Here is a 19,901-nt window from a genome sequence, read left to right on the forward strand (position 1 = left end):
ATAATTGTTATTTTTTGTTGTTGTCATAATTCTGCCAGGTAAGCAGTGGTGCTCAAAAAAACCCCCAAACCATCTGTGGGACCACTGTGTGAAATCTCTGGACAGTTTGTCAAGGAACAATCTGGATTTGGTAGGTAAAGTGCAGCAGAAGTGGGAATTTGGTTTTAACACATAGTTACAATTGATTACACAAAGGAAGGAAATCTGATTTGGCAAAATCTTTTAAGCTGCAATTAATTATACAAAGGCAAAAAAATCTGATTTTGCAAAATGTTTCAAGCCATAGAAAACTGTTGTTTTACAAACTGATATTAAATACAATTTACTTTAAAAACACACTATTCATAACAGAGAAATTTAAACAAAATAAGTTAATAATCTATTCTTTCTCTATCTAATGTCCATGCTTCGCTTCAAGGCCTTAGTATTTTAATTTATACAAACCCCAGTACTTTTATAATTAACACAAATCTTTTATCAATTATCACCACAAGGTGCACGTGGAAATAAAAATAACAGCCATCCGCAGGGAGAAATCAGTAATAATTGAATAACAATCAATAATATTTAAATGTTAAGCTTAAAGTGAACTTTTGAAGGTTGCCTTAATGGGGTTTGTGTGAAGGCAGGGAAAACAAAGGATGCACGGCACAAACGAGGCACCGCCACCTCTGAGCTGGGGCCGCTCCAGATGTCGAATTTCAAACCAGAAGGAGGAAAATTGGACATGATGAAAGGTGAAAGAGCGACTGTGGTGCAGTTCTCTGCTTTTCTTCTCCCTCCCGGGCCTGGCTGTGCTGTGCTCTGCTGAATTCCCAACATTCCCTAGACAGAAATGGGATTTTGTGGCCTTGTTGCTCCAAATAAAGCAGCTTTCCCCCTTTCGAACTTTCAAGGAGAAAACACGTGGCTTGGTGGATGTTTTGATAATGAATTGAGGTTTATTTTATTTAAGATTTAATTTTCCCAATTCCCCTGATTCCAGAATTTTGTCACCTTTTGGGGGGGTTCCTGCTTTTCCAAGGTTATTAATCCACCTGACTTCTCCAGGCTTTGCCACATCTTTTAAAGGCTCTAATCGAGTTTAGCACTTTAACATCATCCGTGATCATCCATTCAATGACCCTGCAAGGAACAGCTCAGAGCAGGGAGGTTTCCTTCCAACGTTCAAATCTTTGTTTTGAGGTGTTTTAGGTTCTGAAGTGACACCAGAGAATCCACTCCTCTCTCAGCTGATGGATTTGGTGGAAATCTCCACCTCTTTATTTCACCGAGTCCCTGCAGCTGTATCCTCACTTTGAGCTGACAAACTTTTCCTACACCAAAATTTCCTATTTCTGGTGATGGAAGATGCTGCTGAGTGTGTTCTAAATGTCTCAAATTCCCAAACTCTGGTGTTTGGGATGCAGGTGGACAACGAGCACTTCTCCTTCCATGTGCTCTTGGTTTTCTTCAGCAATCCCGATCTGGTTTCTGTCCCATGCAGCGAACACAAAATATTCTGATAGAGTTTGCCACGAAAAAAAGGTTTTAAAAAGTCTTCTGGAAAGGGGTTAACAGTTACAAAAAAAGACTGTTAAAAATTTTATTTGTAGCCTGGCAAAAAAGGGTTTTAGTAGAGGGAGTTGAAAATAAATATTATTTCATTTGTCATAAAAATTAATAAGAAAAATGCTTGATTATTTTATATCTCGTGTCCTGCGTGCATCCATTATCCAGCAACACAAATTTCAGTCTGCCTCCTCCTTTTTTTAAAGACTCCCAGCATCCAGATGCTTCTTTGGTGATTATGGTATGGCCACTTTTAATGAGAAAAATATTAACTGCTGGATTTACGTCAACAGAAATGTGCTGTGATAATATTTGAACTAACATTGAATTTAAAATCTCAGTGGGTCTTATTTTACTGAAGCCTTTTGGATTTTGAACTGTTATTTATTTCTTAAAGGTTTTTTTTCTTTGAATTTTGTCTTTTGAAGTTTGGTGGAATTATATATCTCATAGCTGGATTTCATTAGGCAGAACAATAAAAGGAACTTTTCATTATGAAGGCATTGTGATGAACCTTGGGGCAAGTTGGAGGTTCCATTTCTTCAAGAGCTTTTCCTGAGGGAAAAAAAATTCCCAAATTAATCCTGTAAACTTGCAATAATCAAAATACTGCCAGGCAGCATCCAGTTTGTTCTCCATTTCTCCCAGTGCTAATGAGAAAAATCCGACTTTTGTCTAAATAAACACAAAATCAGAGCTATGTGTAAGCAGGTTCCGAGTGCTCAGACACCTTTCCAGCTGAAACAGCGCTGAAATTCTGCATCTTTTTTTGTGCTGCTTGAGGAGATTTTGCAAAACCAGATTTATAAACATATGGCCGAGGTTTGAAGTGCTTTTGAAGCACAATTTTGTAGTTAATGTCACTTTCCAGTTACAATGGGGACAATTATTCTGATGTTTGTGTCTCTGCTAAAAGTTGGAAATTTGGGAGAGATGGTGCTGGCAATGAGCATCCCTGCCTGCTCCAAATGGGAATGTTGGAGTTGTTTCCAAGGGAAAAAATCCCAGAGATTCAGGGAAAAAGAAATCCAGGGACAAAGTGAAAACTCAGCAATAAAAGAAATTATTTTTCTCAGAGGCTCAGTTTTGTTTCCCCAATCTTAAATTGTCTTTATTTTAAACTTAAATTGTGGCTAAAGATAAAAGTTACCGTTCTGTCAATGAATGTTGAATTTCTGAACCCACATTCTGTGACCATGCACCAGAATGTAGAAAATAAAACCTTTTCATTTAGGTTAGAATAAACCCAGATTTTGCAGACGTTGGCATTATGGGTTTGTAAGAACGAGAGTTGATCCAGGCACATCTGGCAACATCCTTCGTGTTGCTTCTTCCAGGGATTCCTCTGAGGGACCAGAAACTGGGAATGTCCTTCAGGATAGAAGCGGGGGTGGGAAAACTCATCTTTATCCCATATAGTGTGGTCAGTTCCCCTCCAGATGTGGGCTGTAATTCCAGATGTGGCCTGTAATTCCAGATGTGGCCTTAGAATCCAGGAATTAGTATGGGGATGCCCGACAGCCACACCTCCAGCGAGGAACAATCCAGCAAAACGTTTGAGGAATCATGGAGTGGTTTGGGTTGGAAGAGACCCTGAACCTCATCCAGTTCTGTCACAGCATTCCATGAATTTAAGTAAAATATCCCCCAGCAAGGAATAACCCAGCAAAATGTTTGAGGAATCATGGAATGGTTTGGGTTGGAAAGCCCCAAAACTCATCCAGTTCCACCTCCACCATCCCAGGCTGCTCCAATCCCAATGTCCAACCTGGCCTTGGACACTTCCAGGGATCCAGGGGCAGCCACAGCTGCTCTGGACAGAAGATAAATAGAAATTTTTAAGGGGATTAGATAAGGGAAAGTTCCCAAAGGAAGAGTTGGTTTTATTTTGCTTGACCTAAAAATATTTTGATGTGAGACCTAAACCAACCAAGGAGCTGGTTGGGTTCTCCTTTGTGGTGGTTGAATGTTAAATTCCACTTTTCTTTCACAGACATTAGGCTGAAATGATAAACAGAAATATTTTATTGAATCCATGTGAGCAAACAGAATTTTTCAAAACAATTTTTGAATGAGGCCTGACATCCGAAGCAACTCTCCTAAAATATTTCATATTATTTTGGTGTTTTGATTGAAATTCTTTGCAAAGCAACGTTTTTGTGGCTGCTCTTTTTGAACAATAACTAATTATGTTGAAAGGATTACTGCTGTCATTTTAAGAGAAGCAAAATGATGATAAAGTGCAGAAACGGGGAGACAGTTCATGATTTGCAGTCTCGGAAGAGCAAATGGAATTAACTTGAAATAACTCCTTACATTGCCGCAGTCAAAAATGGGCAGGCTGTGCTATTTCCACAGAAGCTGCAGACTTTATTTGGTTTGTTGCTTGATTTGCTCTCGCTCTGATTAAATTTGAATGTGCCTGTGCCTCTTCCATGAGCAAATATTGCTCAGCAGAAGGCCCACAGGTGGTGTTAAAGGCTGGAAGGTGTCGCTGTGCGGGTCTCAGGAAGGTTTCTAAGGGAAATAAAAGGGGATTTCTAAGGGATTCGAGGTGGTTTTCCTGCTCACTTTGAATCCCAGGCTCCTTTGTCCATGTGGGAGCCTTGTATGGTTTGGGTGCTCTGCAGTGCCAGGTCCTTTCTAGCCCTGGGCTGTTCCCAATCCCCGTCTTTGCTGTTGGACTCCTCATTCTTTCCAGAGGAAAATCAGTGCAGGTGCTGCTTTTGGACTTGGAGCCTGCCCTGGTTTGGTTCTGGTGATGATTTTTGGAGGGGCAGGAACCAGATGGATTTGGGATTGTGGCTGTTCTTCACTTGACACCCTTGAGCTGTGACCCTCAACCTTCTCAAGAGTTTGCTGCGGCCAGAAAAGAGGAATCTTTTCTTCCAAAAACCTCCACAATTAAATTAGAGGAATTCTCCAGCTGTGCTGGACTCACCTGGTGGATTTGGGGGTCCGATGTCTCCGGATGAATTTGGATGCAGACTCAGAAATGAGAATTTGAGGGTTGTTCCAGCAGCTCCAGCAGGCGTGGCAATGCACAACCTGCTTACCTGGAGGCTTTTGATTTTAATTCACACCTTCCTGAACAAAACTGAGCTCAAAGAAGTGATCAGATCCCATCAGCTTTTGAAGAAAGACCTGAAGAGCTCGTGAGGAGAACTGGGAGAAGATGAAAGAGGCAGCGTGGGGGGTGTTGAGATGGAGATGAACTGCAGGGCACTTCTCTAATTAGTTTAAGGATTTAATATTTTTTTCCTATTTATGAACTTTTAATATAAATCTGTGGCAACATCTGAGGGTCTAGAGGATGGAATTTTTAGCTTCCTCCCCACCCTCTTCATATTTTTTAGGTCAAAAGGGCACTTTTGCTCTGTTTGGGACAATGGCTTGGTGTCAGAATAAAAGGGATAATCATAATAATAATTACCTTGCTGAAAACTTGCTCAGAGAGATCCTTCCCAGCATTTTCTCAGGACCTTAGAGCTGGAATTGCCAGCTCTCCTTTAGAATGTTGTTCCACGGTCAAATGTACCCTGAAGGACAATGAATTTTTCATTGGGTTCTAAATGTTGGGTTTTTCTCTAGTTTAAAACCATGCCTGATCACCAAACCATGCATCTTGTTGGACTGATTCATGCATAAAAAATGCATTTTTAGCTGCATTTGCTTCACTAAATGCATTTCTTTCATTTGCTTGCCAAGAACCGGTGCAGACCTGCGCTAAATGTTTTTCCAGGCAATAGAAACTCTGTGATTATGCATAATTGTGATTAAAAACCATTATGTTAATATAATGGGTGTAAAGCCACTGGTGTGATTTGAGGAACCTGAGGGGGGGCGGGGGGGGGAAATCCATTTCAAAGAATTGTGGCAGCGCTTGTTTGTGTGCAAGAACCTCATCAAAAATATTGCAGCTAATTACAGCCTGTTTCGTGAGACTTGTACATGGAATTGTTAAATTCCATGTAAACCCCCCTGGGCTGCACTGGGGGGTGGCTTTGTCGTGCATTTGTCACGTTCATGGAAAAAATTGTGCATTTTGGTTTTTTTTTTCCCAACGGATCAGATTGTCCCTGCTAAGATAATGCCTGTGGAATGGGATAATGGCCCTGCTCTGGATGCTGTGGAGGGAAAGCTGGGACATTGATCACAAATAAACATCCAGGTGAAGTACAGACATTTATTTCCAAAGCCAAGAGGCTTTTATCCTGTCCAAACTGTCTGTAGGATGTTTTTTTTCCCATATTTTTCCCCCTTTACCTGCATCTACACCAAGTGAGTGATGGGCAGGACTCTGACTTTTGCTTTAATGCTGCTGCAGGGTTTTGTGTTGATGAAAAGCTGTGCCCTGCTTGGATCCAAGAACAGATTCACATTTTAGGAACGGAAGATGCAACCGTTCCGTGTTTCTTGAGAAATCCTGGAATCACAGCAAGATTCCTGCCTGTGTGCATGGGGTGCTCGGTTTTCCATGCAGGGGGGATGGGATACTGGGAAGGAATTCCTCCCTGTGAGGGTGATGAGGGGCTGGGATGGGATTCCCAGAGCAGCCGTGGCTGCTCCTGGATCCCTGGAAGTGTCCAAGTCCAGGTTGGACATTGGGCTTGGAGCAGCCTGGGATGGTGGAAATTATCCCTGCCCAGGGCAAAAATCTTCCAGGATTTATTCCACTTGTGATGGAAAAGGGCAGCCCTGAGAGTGGACACAAAACCAAAACAAACAAACAAACAAACAAACAAAAATGAGCTAGAGATTGTCTCTCTCCCAGCAATGAGAGACACCTGAACACAAAATCTGAGCAAGGTGAGCTTCAGAGAGCTCCTGCTGTTCCAGGGGCTCCAGCAGCCCTGGATGGAGAGGGCATCTCAAGGCTTGGGGCACTGCTCCTTGCCAAGTGATTCCCATGGAGCTACCGAGGGCACTCGCGGTTTAGTTTCATTAATTAAATGAATTAATTTCAGCTCGGAGTTTAATTGACGCTGTGATGCCCAGCAGAAACTCGTTGTTCCTGTGAGGGGGTGGATCAGACCCCAGCAGCTGAGGGGTTTTTATTCTCCCTGTTTGATATGCATCTGCCAGGACTCCTGGAATAATGGGAAGAGGCTCCTTGACCCCAAACTCTGCCGCTGGCAACATCCTTGGGAGGAGAGGGTGAAAAATTTGCATTTACATGAGGTTTGCTATTCATGAATGCATTAGGCAGCAATTCTGGGTAGATAAGTGGTGCTGACTGTTTATCTGGCCAGCGTACATGGAGAAGTTACAGATATTGCTGCTGGGAGGGAAAATAAGTGCGGGAAAACCGCAGGGATTTGGGATGTGTGAGCAGTGCTGCCTTTGGGAATAACTTTCAGCTCATGTACCGCCCACTTTGGGAAATATTGCCCGATGTGTGGTGAGCCCTGCAGCTCAGACCTCTGCCCCAAGCCCACTCACATTGCTCCACGTGGGAAAAAAAGTGAATCCAGGGTTTATTAATCTGGAGCAGAGCTGTGGGTAGGGTGGCACTGGGGTGACCTCGCCTGGAATCTTGTGAGCAGCTGTGGGCACTGCAATAGGAAAAAGAGCTTAAACTGTAAGAGAGTGTGCAGAGGGGTCAGTGAGGATGGTGAAGTCTGGAGGGGAAGCAGGAGGAGCAGCTGAGGGCACTTGGAATGCTCAGATGGAGGAGACTGAGGGGAAACTTTTTTGGGATTTGCAGCTTCCTCATGAGGAGAAGAGCAGGGACAGACATGGATTTCTCTACTGGAATGGCTGCAGCTGCGCCAGGGGAGGTTTAGGTTGGATATCAGGGAAAGATTCTTCCTCCAGAGGGTGTTCAGGCACTGGAACAGGGAAGGAAAAAGCTGATTTTAATAACTGATTATCGATTGTTCCCACCTCAGGGCAATGTGGGTGCAGCATCACAGCACACGGAACCTGCTTTGTCCCCTTCCAAGCCTGCACGAGCTGCAGAAATAGATTCTGTTTTCTCATTAATGAAATATTAATTGCGTGTTTATGTTTTGGTGTGGCCTAAAGTGAATATTAAAGTGCCCATAAATAAAACATTGCCAACTTTAATACAGGATGGGGTTTTCTCACATTTGTCTTAAATGAGCTCATTACAGTGGAGAAGGTAATAAATATTTGATTTCAGGGCATGTTAATGAGCTGTTTTCTCGTGAATTCAAAGTGTTTAGCAGAGTTTTCTCTCCCCTTCAAACATGTTATATAGTGCAAACATTTTAAATTATTTAATCGGGAGGATCTTTAAGCACTCCGGTGCTGTGTTTAAAAACCTAAACCCACAAAGCCGCAGAAGCAATTAATGGCTGCAGCTTCCCAAACAGACGACAATTTGGTGAATAATACTGTTTGTTTTCAATTTAGGGATTTCCATGGAGGGCTTCCCTGCCTCGGGAGCTGTCCCTGCACACAGTGTGGCACTCAGCTCGTGTGGGCACACTTCTCACAGGTTTTATTGGCATTTTAACCCACTGGCTTGTGCCATCAAGACTGTTTTAACACTGATGCAAACCGGGATTTAAGCTTTGCAGTTAAATCCGTATTTCTCACCAGTCAGCCCCACTTGCTCATGGAAATGCTGCAGGTGTTGGAGAGCAGAAGTGGAGATGGGAGGGTCCAGCCTGCTGGAATTTGGTTTCTCTCCCTTGTAGTTCTTCTCTCTGGCTGGCCTGATATGAAATGTATTTGTTGTTATACTGTGGGGTGGGTTGGGTCTGTTTAGGTTGTTGTAATTGCACATATAATTATGATTATACCTGTATTGTGGAGGGAATTCCTCCCTGGGAGGGTGGCGAGGGGTTGGGATGGAATTCCCAGAGCAGCTGTGGCTGCCCCTGGATCCCTGGCAGTGCCCAAGGCCAGGCTGGAGCAGCCTGGGACAGTGGGAGGTGTCCCTGCCATGGCAGGGGTGGGAATGGGATGGGATTGAAGGTCCCTTCCAACCCAAATCATTCTGGGATTCAGAGATTCTGAGCGATTCCAGCAGCAATTCCATTGGAATTACACAGGTAGATAGTGATAGGATCAAGGGGAATGGCCTTAAAACAAAGGAAGAAAAAGTAAGAATTATTTGAATTAAATCTTAGGGAGAAATCCTTGCCTGGGAGGGTGGGGAGGGGCTGGGCTGGAATTCCCAGAGCAGCTGCGGCTGCCCCTGGATCCCTGGCAGTGTCCCAGGCCAGGTTGGACACTGGGGTTGGAGCAGCCTGGGATGGTGGGAGGTGTCCCTGTGCCCATGGATGGGGTGGAATGGGATGGGATTTAATCTCACTCCATGATTCCATAAAGATGCAACACCCCACTACAAGTGGCAAATATTTCTCCTCACGTGAGCTCATTGTTTTATTCAGCCACTACATTAAAGACACGCTTTTTTCTCTCTCTCTTTGAAGTGCTTTTGGTTTTTACACTTCCATCAAAGCTTCTCCAGTCAATCCAGAGGTGAGAGCAGCCCTGGAAGGTGTTGATGGTGGGCAAGGCAAGGGCTCAGCAAGGGGCAGCTTCCTTTGGGAGGGGTCTGTGCTTTCCTCTTGGGGATTAGGAGGGGAAGAGGCACTGGAGGAACTTCAGCAAATAATTAAAAGCCAAAGGTGTGTTTTTCTTCTCTGCATGTCTAAAGAAAAAAATCTCCTCAGAAAAGATGGGATCAAAAACTCTGCAGACTTGAGGAGACAGAGCTGGTGTGAATTCCTGATTTAGGAAGACGTAAGTCTCAGGCTGCCATAAAATCCCAACATTTGGAGTCTTTAGGTTCCAAAGGGAGATGGGACCAGGAGATGAGATGCACTGTGACATTCAGGTAGGGGTGGAGACCCTCCAGACCAGGCTCAGGGAGAGAAGCTTTGGAGTTTTCTGGGAGTGACTGCTCACTTGTGAGTGACATTTGTCACCCCTGGGCTGGGAATGTGCTGCCTGGGGGCTCATCCCTCCCTCTGGAATTCCCAGAAGGGACAAAGGAGCAGGGAGAGCCCTTGCTCAGATATCCTGGTTGCATCTTCACTGCCCCATCCCAGCTGCCTGAGATTCCATCCCTGAGCTTCTTTGGGTTTTTTTTTTTTAATTTTTTATTTTTGCTATTGTTCTGATCAACATTCCAGACTAAACCTAATATCCTTAATTTTTGGCAACTCAGGGCCTTCTTTTCCCGGCGTGAACCCTGAATATTTCCTAAATCAGCTCCTGGATTTAGAAAAGACTCTGGAATCTTCACCCAGAACTCAGCACCTCAAATTCCAGAGCCGGTTTTACTTCCTCACCACTCAGTGTTTTCAGTGTAAATGGCATTAAATGTAATATTGGATTGAATTGAGTTCTGCATTTTAACTTTCATGCTGTTTAAAAGCCGAGTGTGTGTTTCACAAAATGCTCCAGCAGCCATTTCCTGAAGGGAAAACGGGTTTAAAAAGTGAGATTAAGCCTGGTGAAATAGCACTGGGGTACCTTGACAGCCCCCTCTCCATTATCTGCTCCCTGGGAAAATAATTCTTTGGAGGAAAAGTGGCAAGTCTGATTATTAAACAAACAAAAAAAATAAAAAAAAAAAAAAGAAAAAAAAGGAAAAAAATTTAAATGCAAGAAAAATTGAGAAGTGAGAGTGGAAACATTTGTCACCTCTCCCAGCCTTTCCAGATATCCCTTCATCAAAAATCCTGCTTCTCCTGGTTTTGAGGGAGATGAAAGCTCCTCGGGTTTTTAGCAATCTGATTTTATTTTTTTTTTTGACATTCCTGCTTTTCAATTCCATTTTCCTCGCGGGGCCATTAGGGAGGAACACGATGTTTTGGAGGCAGCAGGTTCCATGGTTTTAGCTGGAAAAAGCCTTTTAGGAGAGTTGGGGAGGGACATGTCTGGGGACCTGGTTCCAGGTGTTCTGGGACATTCCCACTCTTTCTCACAACGAGGGAATTGCCAGCTCAGGCCCGGCAGGCAGAAATGGAATTTGTGGTAAAAAATGGTAAAACCCACATCAAGGGTTTTTTCATCTCCTTTCTTAAAATAAGGCATTTTTCTCAAATGCTGTTCCAAAATATCTGCTCTGAGTTCCATGTATTTCTCCTCACGGCTTCCTTGATGAAGGAGGATGACCCAAATTATTCAGGAAATATGATATATGTTTTCAACAAGGTACCCCAGTGCTATTTCACCAGGCTTAATCTCACTTTTTAAACCCGTTTTCCCTTCAGGAAATGGCTGCTGGAGCATTTTGTGAAACACACACTCGGCTTTTAAACAGCATGAAAGTTAAAATGCAGAACTCAGTTCAATCCAATATTACATTTAATGCCATTTACACTGAAAACACTGAGTGGTGAGGAAGTAAAACCGGCTCTGGAATTTGAGGTGCTGAGTTCTGGGTGAAGATTCCAGAGTCTTTTCTAAATCCAGGAGCTGATTTAGGAAATATTCACGGTGGAAAAAGAAGGCCCTGAGTTGCTAAAAATTAAGGATATTAGGTTTAGTCTGGAATGTTGATCAGAACAATAATAAAAAAAATAAAAAAATAAAAAAAAACCAACTAAACCCAAAAGATATTGCAGTGACAAATGGTTTTAATTAGAAGTAGGTAAAGACTACTTTTAAAAAGATATCATTTCAAGCAGTTTCTGTATTTTAGTGCTCCTGGAAGGCAAAGAGTATTAATTCCTGGAGCAGGAATTGGAGAAGTAATTTGGCTTGGCTTTAATTTAGTAATGATACAATCTAGCTATAATTAAATGGGAGGAAAAAATAATCTAGGGAACAAAATTTAGTTAATTTAGGTCCAAACTTGGTTTGTTCCTCTGTAGTTAATTTGGTCTTTAAATTGGGAAGCATCACCATCCTCAGGTAAATAGAAATGCAATCAACCACCCATAAATTCTGCAGTATTATTTCAGTAGTTTGTGAGGGAAAAAATGGTAGGAAAATCCTCAAATTGAGGTTGTCCTGGATCATAAACTTCTCTCTAGTTGAGAGGCCTAATTGTGACAAAAATGAAACCATTGTGATTTATGGTTTTGACTTAGAGATTTGAATCTGTTGGCTTTTTAATCAGCATTGCTAGATTTTCCTACATTTGAATTTTTTATTTTCCCAGTCCATGAAGACTGTTGATACAAACAGAACCACAAAATCAAATTTCAAAATAATTTGCTAAATCTTCCACGATACCCTTGAAAATAAAATTTTAAAGCTTGGAGAAGCCACGTTCAAATTCCTTTCTTTATTCTTCATTTCTTAAGTTTGAAAGATTCCCATCCACAACAGACATTTGGTAATGAGGAATTATATTTATTAAGTTTTATCTCCAGGAGCAGCAAATGAGTCTCTGCATGCAGCTGGATAATTTGACCCTGTCAATATTGATCCCTGCTTTTTGCAATTGTTGTTAATCCCTCTGGAAAATGGATTCTCTCCCTAATATTCCTTGAGCAGATGTTGGTTTTTGGTTCTGCAGTTTTATTCCTGCTAATTTCATTCTCCTAAGAAGAAGGAGAAAATTCCTTAATCCCAGGCAGAGATAGAAATATAAGTGACAGCTAATAAAATAAAATGAAATAAAAAATAAAATAAAAAAATAAAATAAAATAAAAAATAAAATAAAATAAAATACAAAATAAAATATAAAATAAAATAAAATATAAAATAAAATCTAAAATAAAATAAATTTGGAATTTCCTGCCCCCTTCTGCAGCTCTCGGAACACTGCTGGTGTTGAGGAGGGAGGATAAGCATGACTGTCCATGTCTCTTTGAAGTGTTTTATCAGTGCTCTTCAAAAATATCAAAGGAAAAATTTATTCCATGTAAAAGTAGTTCTGATTGCACCCTCTTGGGCTGGATCTGATACAGCTCCTGTGCATCCATGAGGAGATTTCCTGAATATTTGGTGGAAAAATGGCATTTTCGGGGATGAACTTTTTTTTGTTTTCAGGGGCAGTTTTTAATTTCTGTGACTATTTTTCAATTTTGTTTTAATTTTGTTCTGAGGGCCGTCACTCCTCCTTAGCTCCTAGGCTGTATCACAATGTTAAACCCCAGCTTTAGGAGTTTAAATTCTACAAATTTTCATTGAACAAAGCTTCATTTTTCAGTTGGGTCGTGAGTGCCTGCAGTTCCAGATTTTTGAGGCCGTAGCTCACAAATTGGCAGCGTTTTTGTTTGGTGAAATATTCAGCCCTGCTCATCCTCCTCTGACTGTTACCTCCTTGGGTGAATTTGCTTCTTCTGGGTGTCCCTTGGCATTAATTATTTTGTTTAAAATGAGGGAAGAACAGGATCCTCTTTCACCAGAACAGGTTTCTTAATTACTGAGAAAAAAGAATTTACACAACTGTACTTTCAGATCTCTCCTCCTGGTCGTTTTCAAACGACTTTATGGTTAGTGTAGAAATACATTTTCAACAATTTCTGTAAAGAAATCCTCTTCTCTGTCTGTCTTAATTACCGGCTTATCTCTTATTTTTATTTTACAGCTTTTTCTATTTCATTCCCAATCCTTCATCCATCAAAAAAAAAAAAAATCTTTCTAAATAGCTAAATAAAAAGTGCAAATTTCTCTCCTGTTTAATGCAAGCCAGGTTGTGATGGCTGTGACATCTCTTACTAGGAGAGAACAAAGAAACCACTCAACTCCAAATATTCCAAGTCTGGCTTGTCACAGTCGGGGTATGGAGCCTATTAAATCTTTATTGCAAAAGCAGTGGTGCTTAAAAAAACTTACAGACCTTCGTGGGCCCGGTTCTGTGTTGGCAGAAAATTAAAAAAAAAAAAATAAAATCTTGCATAAAATGCTTTGCAAAATGTTTCAGTGCAGCCTCGGAATTATTCTGCAGCAGTTCCCTGGGATCTTTTCCTGCTGAAGGAATCTGGGAGAGGCTGAACTGCCCAAGGTTGACAGATCATGGCAAAGGATTCTCCTTCCCTTTGACAGATGCTCAGGGAAGTGATTCCAAGAGCTCCTGACTGGTTTTTTGGGATCCTGAGCCAAGCCTGCACAGCACCCTCACCGGCTTAGGCTGCGCTCAAAGTGCTGGGAAAGGATCCAAAGAGATTTGCAGGGAAAAAAAAAGTGGTTTATTTTGCATATCCAAACGGGAATTTGGGAATGGGAATACGGATGTTGGCTCCTCAGCGTGAAAGGACAGACCGTTAATGATCAGGTTTGCACTGAGGTTTTTGTTCCTGACATTTTAGTGCAGATCTGATTTATGGGGTTTATTATTCCTCTTTAAGGGTGACGTGTCTGTATCCAAACCCAGGAGCTGCTCTGGGAACTTAAAAGGAGGAAAGGGAAAATGCTTCCTTTTGGGAAGCCCAATTAGGGGGATAAATGGCACAGATGACTTCACTAATTTATGTTCCCTGTGATTTCTGGGATGAAACACAACTCACAGGCTGCTCCTCTGCTCCTCGGGGCTTTGGGTACTTTACTGTTTGTGGCTGTAAAAACACAACAGGGAATACCTGAACATATGCTGCAGCTAAATGGGAGCTGGGAAACATCAAATGCCTCTTCCTGAAGTGTTTGTGTGCAGAAAAAGGAGCTCTGACTCTGTGATTTCCAAACCCTGTTGGAACAGACTTTTGGAAAACACTTCACCAGAGGTGCTGCCTCCTAAATACCTAAATTATCCTAAAAATTATCCTGAAAAAGCTCTTCTTGTTCATTGAAACAACTTCCCCCTTGATGGGTTCATCTATCAGGGCAGGGCTCCACTGCCCGCAGGGTTCCTTGGTTATTTAACATTTCCCTCAGTATTCAAGGAGGGGGAAATAAATAATAAAATAAAATAAAATAAAGGGAAGTAATTCCACAGCTCTTGCAGCTCTCATCTAATAAAATGTTATGCTGTCAAATATTGAAGTGTCAGCACTCAGGGAGCTCTGGATAAGGATGGGCTGAGCCCCTGGAGCAGCTCCTGCTGGGATGAGCTGACCCAGCCCAAATGCAGCATCCCTGGGATCGGTAGATGTGCTCCTCAGGCATTCTCTGCCTGAATCCCTCTGCACAAAATGTCATTTGAAATATGATCCTAACATGGAATCCACACAGTGACGGCTCCTGTGCTGAGCTGTAGTAAAATCCTCAAACACTTTGGATGAAAGGAGGCGGGTTCTGGAATTTATGAGAAATATTGGGCTCCTTTGGGATTTTGGTCGGGTGAGAAAGGGAAAGTTACCTGAAATAGCTGAAATTGTTTTTCCTTATCCTAAAAGGTGGAAATCTCAGAATTAATCTGATTCGCAGAGAATTTCCATGGTGAATTTTTTGGTTTACTTGTTCAAGACATTTGGGGTAAATTTTAGATTAATTTTGAAATTATATCAGGATTAAATAGTTTTAAATTTATTAATTTTTGTGGCTTTGCTGTTTCATTTCCATTTAGGTGGATTTCACGATAAGAAATCTTTTAAAAATGATCTCAAGGTGTCTTTTAAGGGCTCATTAATTAATTCATTTAGCTTTTGAGATATGACAACATTTTTTTCTTTTTTTTTTTTTTTTGCGTTTTCCTTGCTGCTGTGATATTCTAGGAATGCTAAAACCAAATTACATCTCACTTTGCTTGCTTGACATTGGCTCAATTGCTTTTATCAGCCAGCAGATGACACTTACAGGTCATTTGTCCTCATTGGGATTCTGAAATGGCCAAATCATTTTTTTATTCATTCTGGAGGTATTTATTTTAATGATATTTCTGCCTGTTTTACTGTGGTCTTCAGTGAAGGGCCAGATAGGTTATTAAACTTCTCTCTAGTTGAGAGACCTAATTGTGATGAAAATGGAACCATTGTGATTTATGGTTTTGACTTAGAGATTTGAATCTGTTGGTTTTTTAATCAGCATTGCTAGATTTTCATAAATTTGACTTTTTTATTTTCCCAGTCCATGAAGACTGTTGATACAAACAGAACCACAAAATCAAATTTCAAAATAATTTGCTAAATCTTCCACGATACCCTTGAAAATAAAATTTTAAAGCTTGGAGAAGCCACGTTCAAATTCCTTTCTTTATTCTTCATTTCTTAAGTTTGAAAGATTCCCATCCACAGCAGACATTTGCTCCTAGCTAGTGACCAGGGAAATATTTATGGAGCCATCTGTGTCACAAAAGTTTCTCATTTGGTGGATGCAAAGTTTTTTCCGCTGGTAGAATCCATCAAAGTTCTGATGGAAAATATCAAGTTTCTAAATCCAGCTGCAACTTAAGGGATAAAATCAACGTATTTTGGCAGTAGTTGTGCTGTGAGAAATTCCTGTTTATCTTGTTAATGAGATAATGAGTTTTCATGGAATTCCAGACTGGTTTGGGTGGGAAGGGACCTTAAAGATTTTATTTGAAGCCACTTCCATGCTGGCATTTGATGGATCTGGGAGCCAGGAATGTTGGTTCAATCCCATTCCAACCATGGAATCACAGAAGAGTTTGAGTTGGAAGCAACCTCTGGCGATTGTCTGCTCCAGCCCCTCTGCATCCAGAGTACGTCCAGGTGGGATTGGAATGAACCCAGTGAGGGAAGTTCCAATAAAAAACTCCCCAAAAACAGGGAGAGCAAACAGCAAAACCTCATCAGCACCAAACAGCTCCTCTTCACGGTGAAGTTGTTGTTATAACAAAGTTCTGTTGGAGAGGTTGGGCAAAAACTGATTTTTATTTATTTTTTTTTCCAGATATTCACTTGGGAAACCCTTCCCAGCCTGCAAACGAGAGCACTTCCCAAAGCTCTAGGAATGAGGCAGTCAGTTCCATTCTACTGGGAGATGAAATGCATGAATTTTGACTTTGAAGCTCTGGGAAGAAAAGGAAAAAGAGCTCTTGTCAGACACCTGTAGTTCAAACCCACTTCACATGCCCCGGCTCTGCCTAAATCATCCTCATTTGCAATTCAGCACTCAGGGATAAGGAGTTTCCTTCCATCTAGGCTCCACAGGGAAGGCTGAAGTCAGCTCAGAGAATCACTTGAGTTAATGCAGAAATGAGGCCGAGGTGTTAATGGAGCTATGGGACAGGGCTGAGATGGAAAGGCAGGAATCCAAAATCAGATTTAAAGGATATTTATCGGGAGGAATTAGGACTTTATTAAGGGCTGCATTTCCAGATCACAGAGTGATCGGTGCTTTGTAAAGGGGCATTGAATGATGAAGATTAGAGGGATTGGGGGATTTTTTTGGGTGGGTTTTTTGCATGTTAAAAGGGTCATGGAATCAGAGAATGATTTTGGGCAGGAAGGGGCCTTAAAGCCAATCCCATCCAGTGCCATGGGCAGGGACACCTCCCACTGTCCTGCTGCTCCAAGTCCTAATGTCCAACCTTGGACACATCCAGGGGCAGCCACAGCTTCTCTGGGATTTCCATCCCCACCCTCACTGGGAGGAATTTCATCCCAATATCCACCATAAATCTACTGGGAGTTTAAAGCCCTGCATCTGGCCACAGTGGGATCTCCACAGCCAGCTGCTCCAGAGGCAGATTCAGTGGCGCGGGTGAAGTTTCCCACTGGGAATTTCCAGCAGTTTTCTGGATACTGTGGCAACATGGGAGAAATAACACCAGGAATGTCAGCACAGAATGTCACGGAAAACAACTCAAAGACTCGAACCTCAGAGAGGTTGAGGAACCTTGGAGGGGTTGAGGGATCTCAGAGAGGTTGAGGAACCTTCAAAGAGGTTGAGGAACCTCAAAGAGCTTGAGGAATCTCAGATTGAGGGGTCTCAGAGAGGTCGAGGGATCTCAGAGAGATTGAGGAACCTTCAAAGAGCTTGAGGAATCTCGAAGAGGTTGAGGAACCCCAAAGAAGTTGAGGAACCTCAGTGAGGTTGAGGAACCTCAAAGAGCTTGAGGAATCTCAGAGAGGTTGAGAAACCCTAGAGAAGTTGAGGAACCTTCAAAGATGTTGAGGAAGCCCAGAGAGGTTGAGGAACAACACCCCTGGAATTTTTGGGCTAGAGAAGCCCTCTAAGATTAAGCCAACCATTAACCCAGCCAAGGCCACCACTAATCCATATCCCAGGGGAGCACAGGGGGACACACCAGGCTCCGGATCCCCATCCTGCTCCTGCAGCTTCTCCTCCCCACACACCACGCTCAGCTTGGAGTTTCCCCGGGAATGCCGTGCCCCCATCCCAATCCTGGAAAGCAGGAATGGTGCAGGGATCATTTCATCATTTTCAGCCCCGTTTTTGGGCCGAAACCCAAAAAACTTTGCTTAAAACCCCGTGAATTCTTTGTGCAATATTTTGGAGCTCGGCCTCCTGCACTCATGGGAGTCTTTAAGGTACCAGGGCATTAAAAGAGGCTCAGGTTGAAACTCTTCAAGGGGAAATAACAACCTGCAATTGCTCAGCTTCCTGATTAAAAAACCCACAGCAGTGGCTGAGTGAGAGCAAGGTTTTCTCAAGCATTAGTGATACTTTAATTCAACACTGCAACAACGACAAAAAAAAAATGTATTTTATTGCTCTCTATTTTATGGATCATGAATTTAACTGAGCTAAATAGTCAAAGTCCAGGTGAATAATGCTGCTATAATGAGCTGCTGACCACATTTCCTCCTGCATTTCACTCACTATTTATTTTTTCCTCTGCCTACTCAGCTTTTCACATTTTGAACTCCGAAGAACAGCAAAGAAACCGAGGCTGTGTTTGCCTTACAAGGTTTTGTGCACCTTCTCTGGTAAGTTTTTCCTCTTCTGAATGGGTTTCAGTCAAACTTTGAAGAATATTTGCTTTTAGGGCCCAGTTTGTCATGCAGTGTTTTGTTTCAACAATCATCAATATTAACTATTTTGAACAATGCCTCTGAAATATCCATTGTGCTGAGTATTGTACAGATGATATTTAGAGATTGCCTATGCTACAGAAAAGAGGTAAAGGTGAATTTTAGAACAGATGTTAAATTTTTTTTCATTTTTTAATGACCCAAGGGAGTTTTACTCCAGGTTTTCATAGGAAAAGAGATTTAACCCAGAAATTATGATTGGATTCGATGATCTTGGAATTCTTTCCCAGCCTAGGGGATTCCATGATGCTGTAATAGTGCTGCAAAAATTCCAGAGCAATGGCACAGGTTTATATCACAAAAAACGAGTTCCTCTTCTTTTCCATAATATTTGCAGAGATGTTTTATGCGCGTCTTCATAAAACAGGGAAATGATCTTGTAAAAATTAGCAGCCTACGGGGAAAAAACCCTCTTTAACCAGGAAAAATCCTTAATTTTGTTACATTTATTGCCTCCCCTTGTTGGTTGAGGGAAAGGTGATCTGTTAACCGCTATGCAAACGAGTTTGGATTATCTGCAGACTTTTCCAGGTCTATTTGCCATCAAATTAGACTGGGAAATTTTCTAGGAGGTGGGGAAAACCCAAAACTTCTTTTTGCCCTTGAATTGCTGCACAGGAGCAGGGGCACAAAAGGAACATCACCAAGCCCTGTAGCCATGAAAACAACGGCACTGACTGGAGCTTCCTCTCCCAGTTTAATTTTCCAACAGGAGCTTCCTCTCCCAGTTTAATTTTCCGTAGTTGTGGGAATGAGGCTCCCAGCTGCTGGAATTACAGCAGTGACACGATAATAAGGGAGTTAATCTCTTTAAGGAGCTCTCCTAGTTTTTTCACGTTTCCATTTACCTGGAAATCTGCATTTAAATGGGAGCAGGAATTTTCTGGGTACCGGTGGGGGAGAGCAGAACACCTGCAGTGAAGGTGTCCCTGCACCAAATCCAGGTGTGAACATCTTTCCTCTGGAAAACTTGGAATCAAGGTCCATGAGAACTGCTGGAAGGGAAGGTGTGGATGGTGGTTTTGGGAAGTTTTTGGGAAAAGAATGATGTTTATTATTCTGGAGGAGGGAATGGTCTGAGCTGGGAGGTGCATCCTGAAAATCTGGGCTACGGGAGGCGTCCCTGCCCATGGCAGGGGATGGAGCTGGATGAGCTTTAAGGTCCCTTCCAACCCAAACCATTCCATGATTCCATGTTGTTTTTTTTGTTTTACTTCCTGGCACTTTTTGTAGGCTGGAGAGCCTTCCTGACCCAGAAGACACTTTAGGGATATTTGGGAGATCCCTGCTGCTTTTTCATCCAGGTCAGCTCTGGCTGGGGGCTTCTCAAGCTGCATTTTCCGTGAATATTTTCTACAAAAGAGCTGGATTTGCAAACCTCAACTTCTGAAGCTTTCTGCTGTGGAAATGGGGAAAAGTTCACTGGAAAGAGAAGGATTTTTTTTTTTTTTTTTTTCATCCTGTAGTGTTTAAATAAGGAAAGGCTCAGAGTTCCTGGAGGAAAGAAGTGACATTTCATATCCATTCTCAGTTTCTAAATGAGAATCCCAGAATCCCAGATGTTTGGTGTGGGAG

Source organism: Cinclus cinclus, chromosome 10, assembly GCF_963662255.1.
Source record: "Cinclus cinclus chromosome 10, bCinCin1.1, whole genome shotgun sequence".
In the NCBI taxonomy this organism is placed as follows: domain Eukaryota; kingdom Metazoa; phylum Chordata; class Aves; order Passeriformes; family Cinclidae; genus Cinclus; species Cinclus cinclus.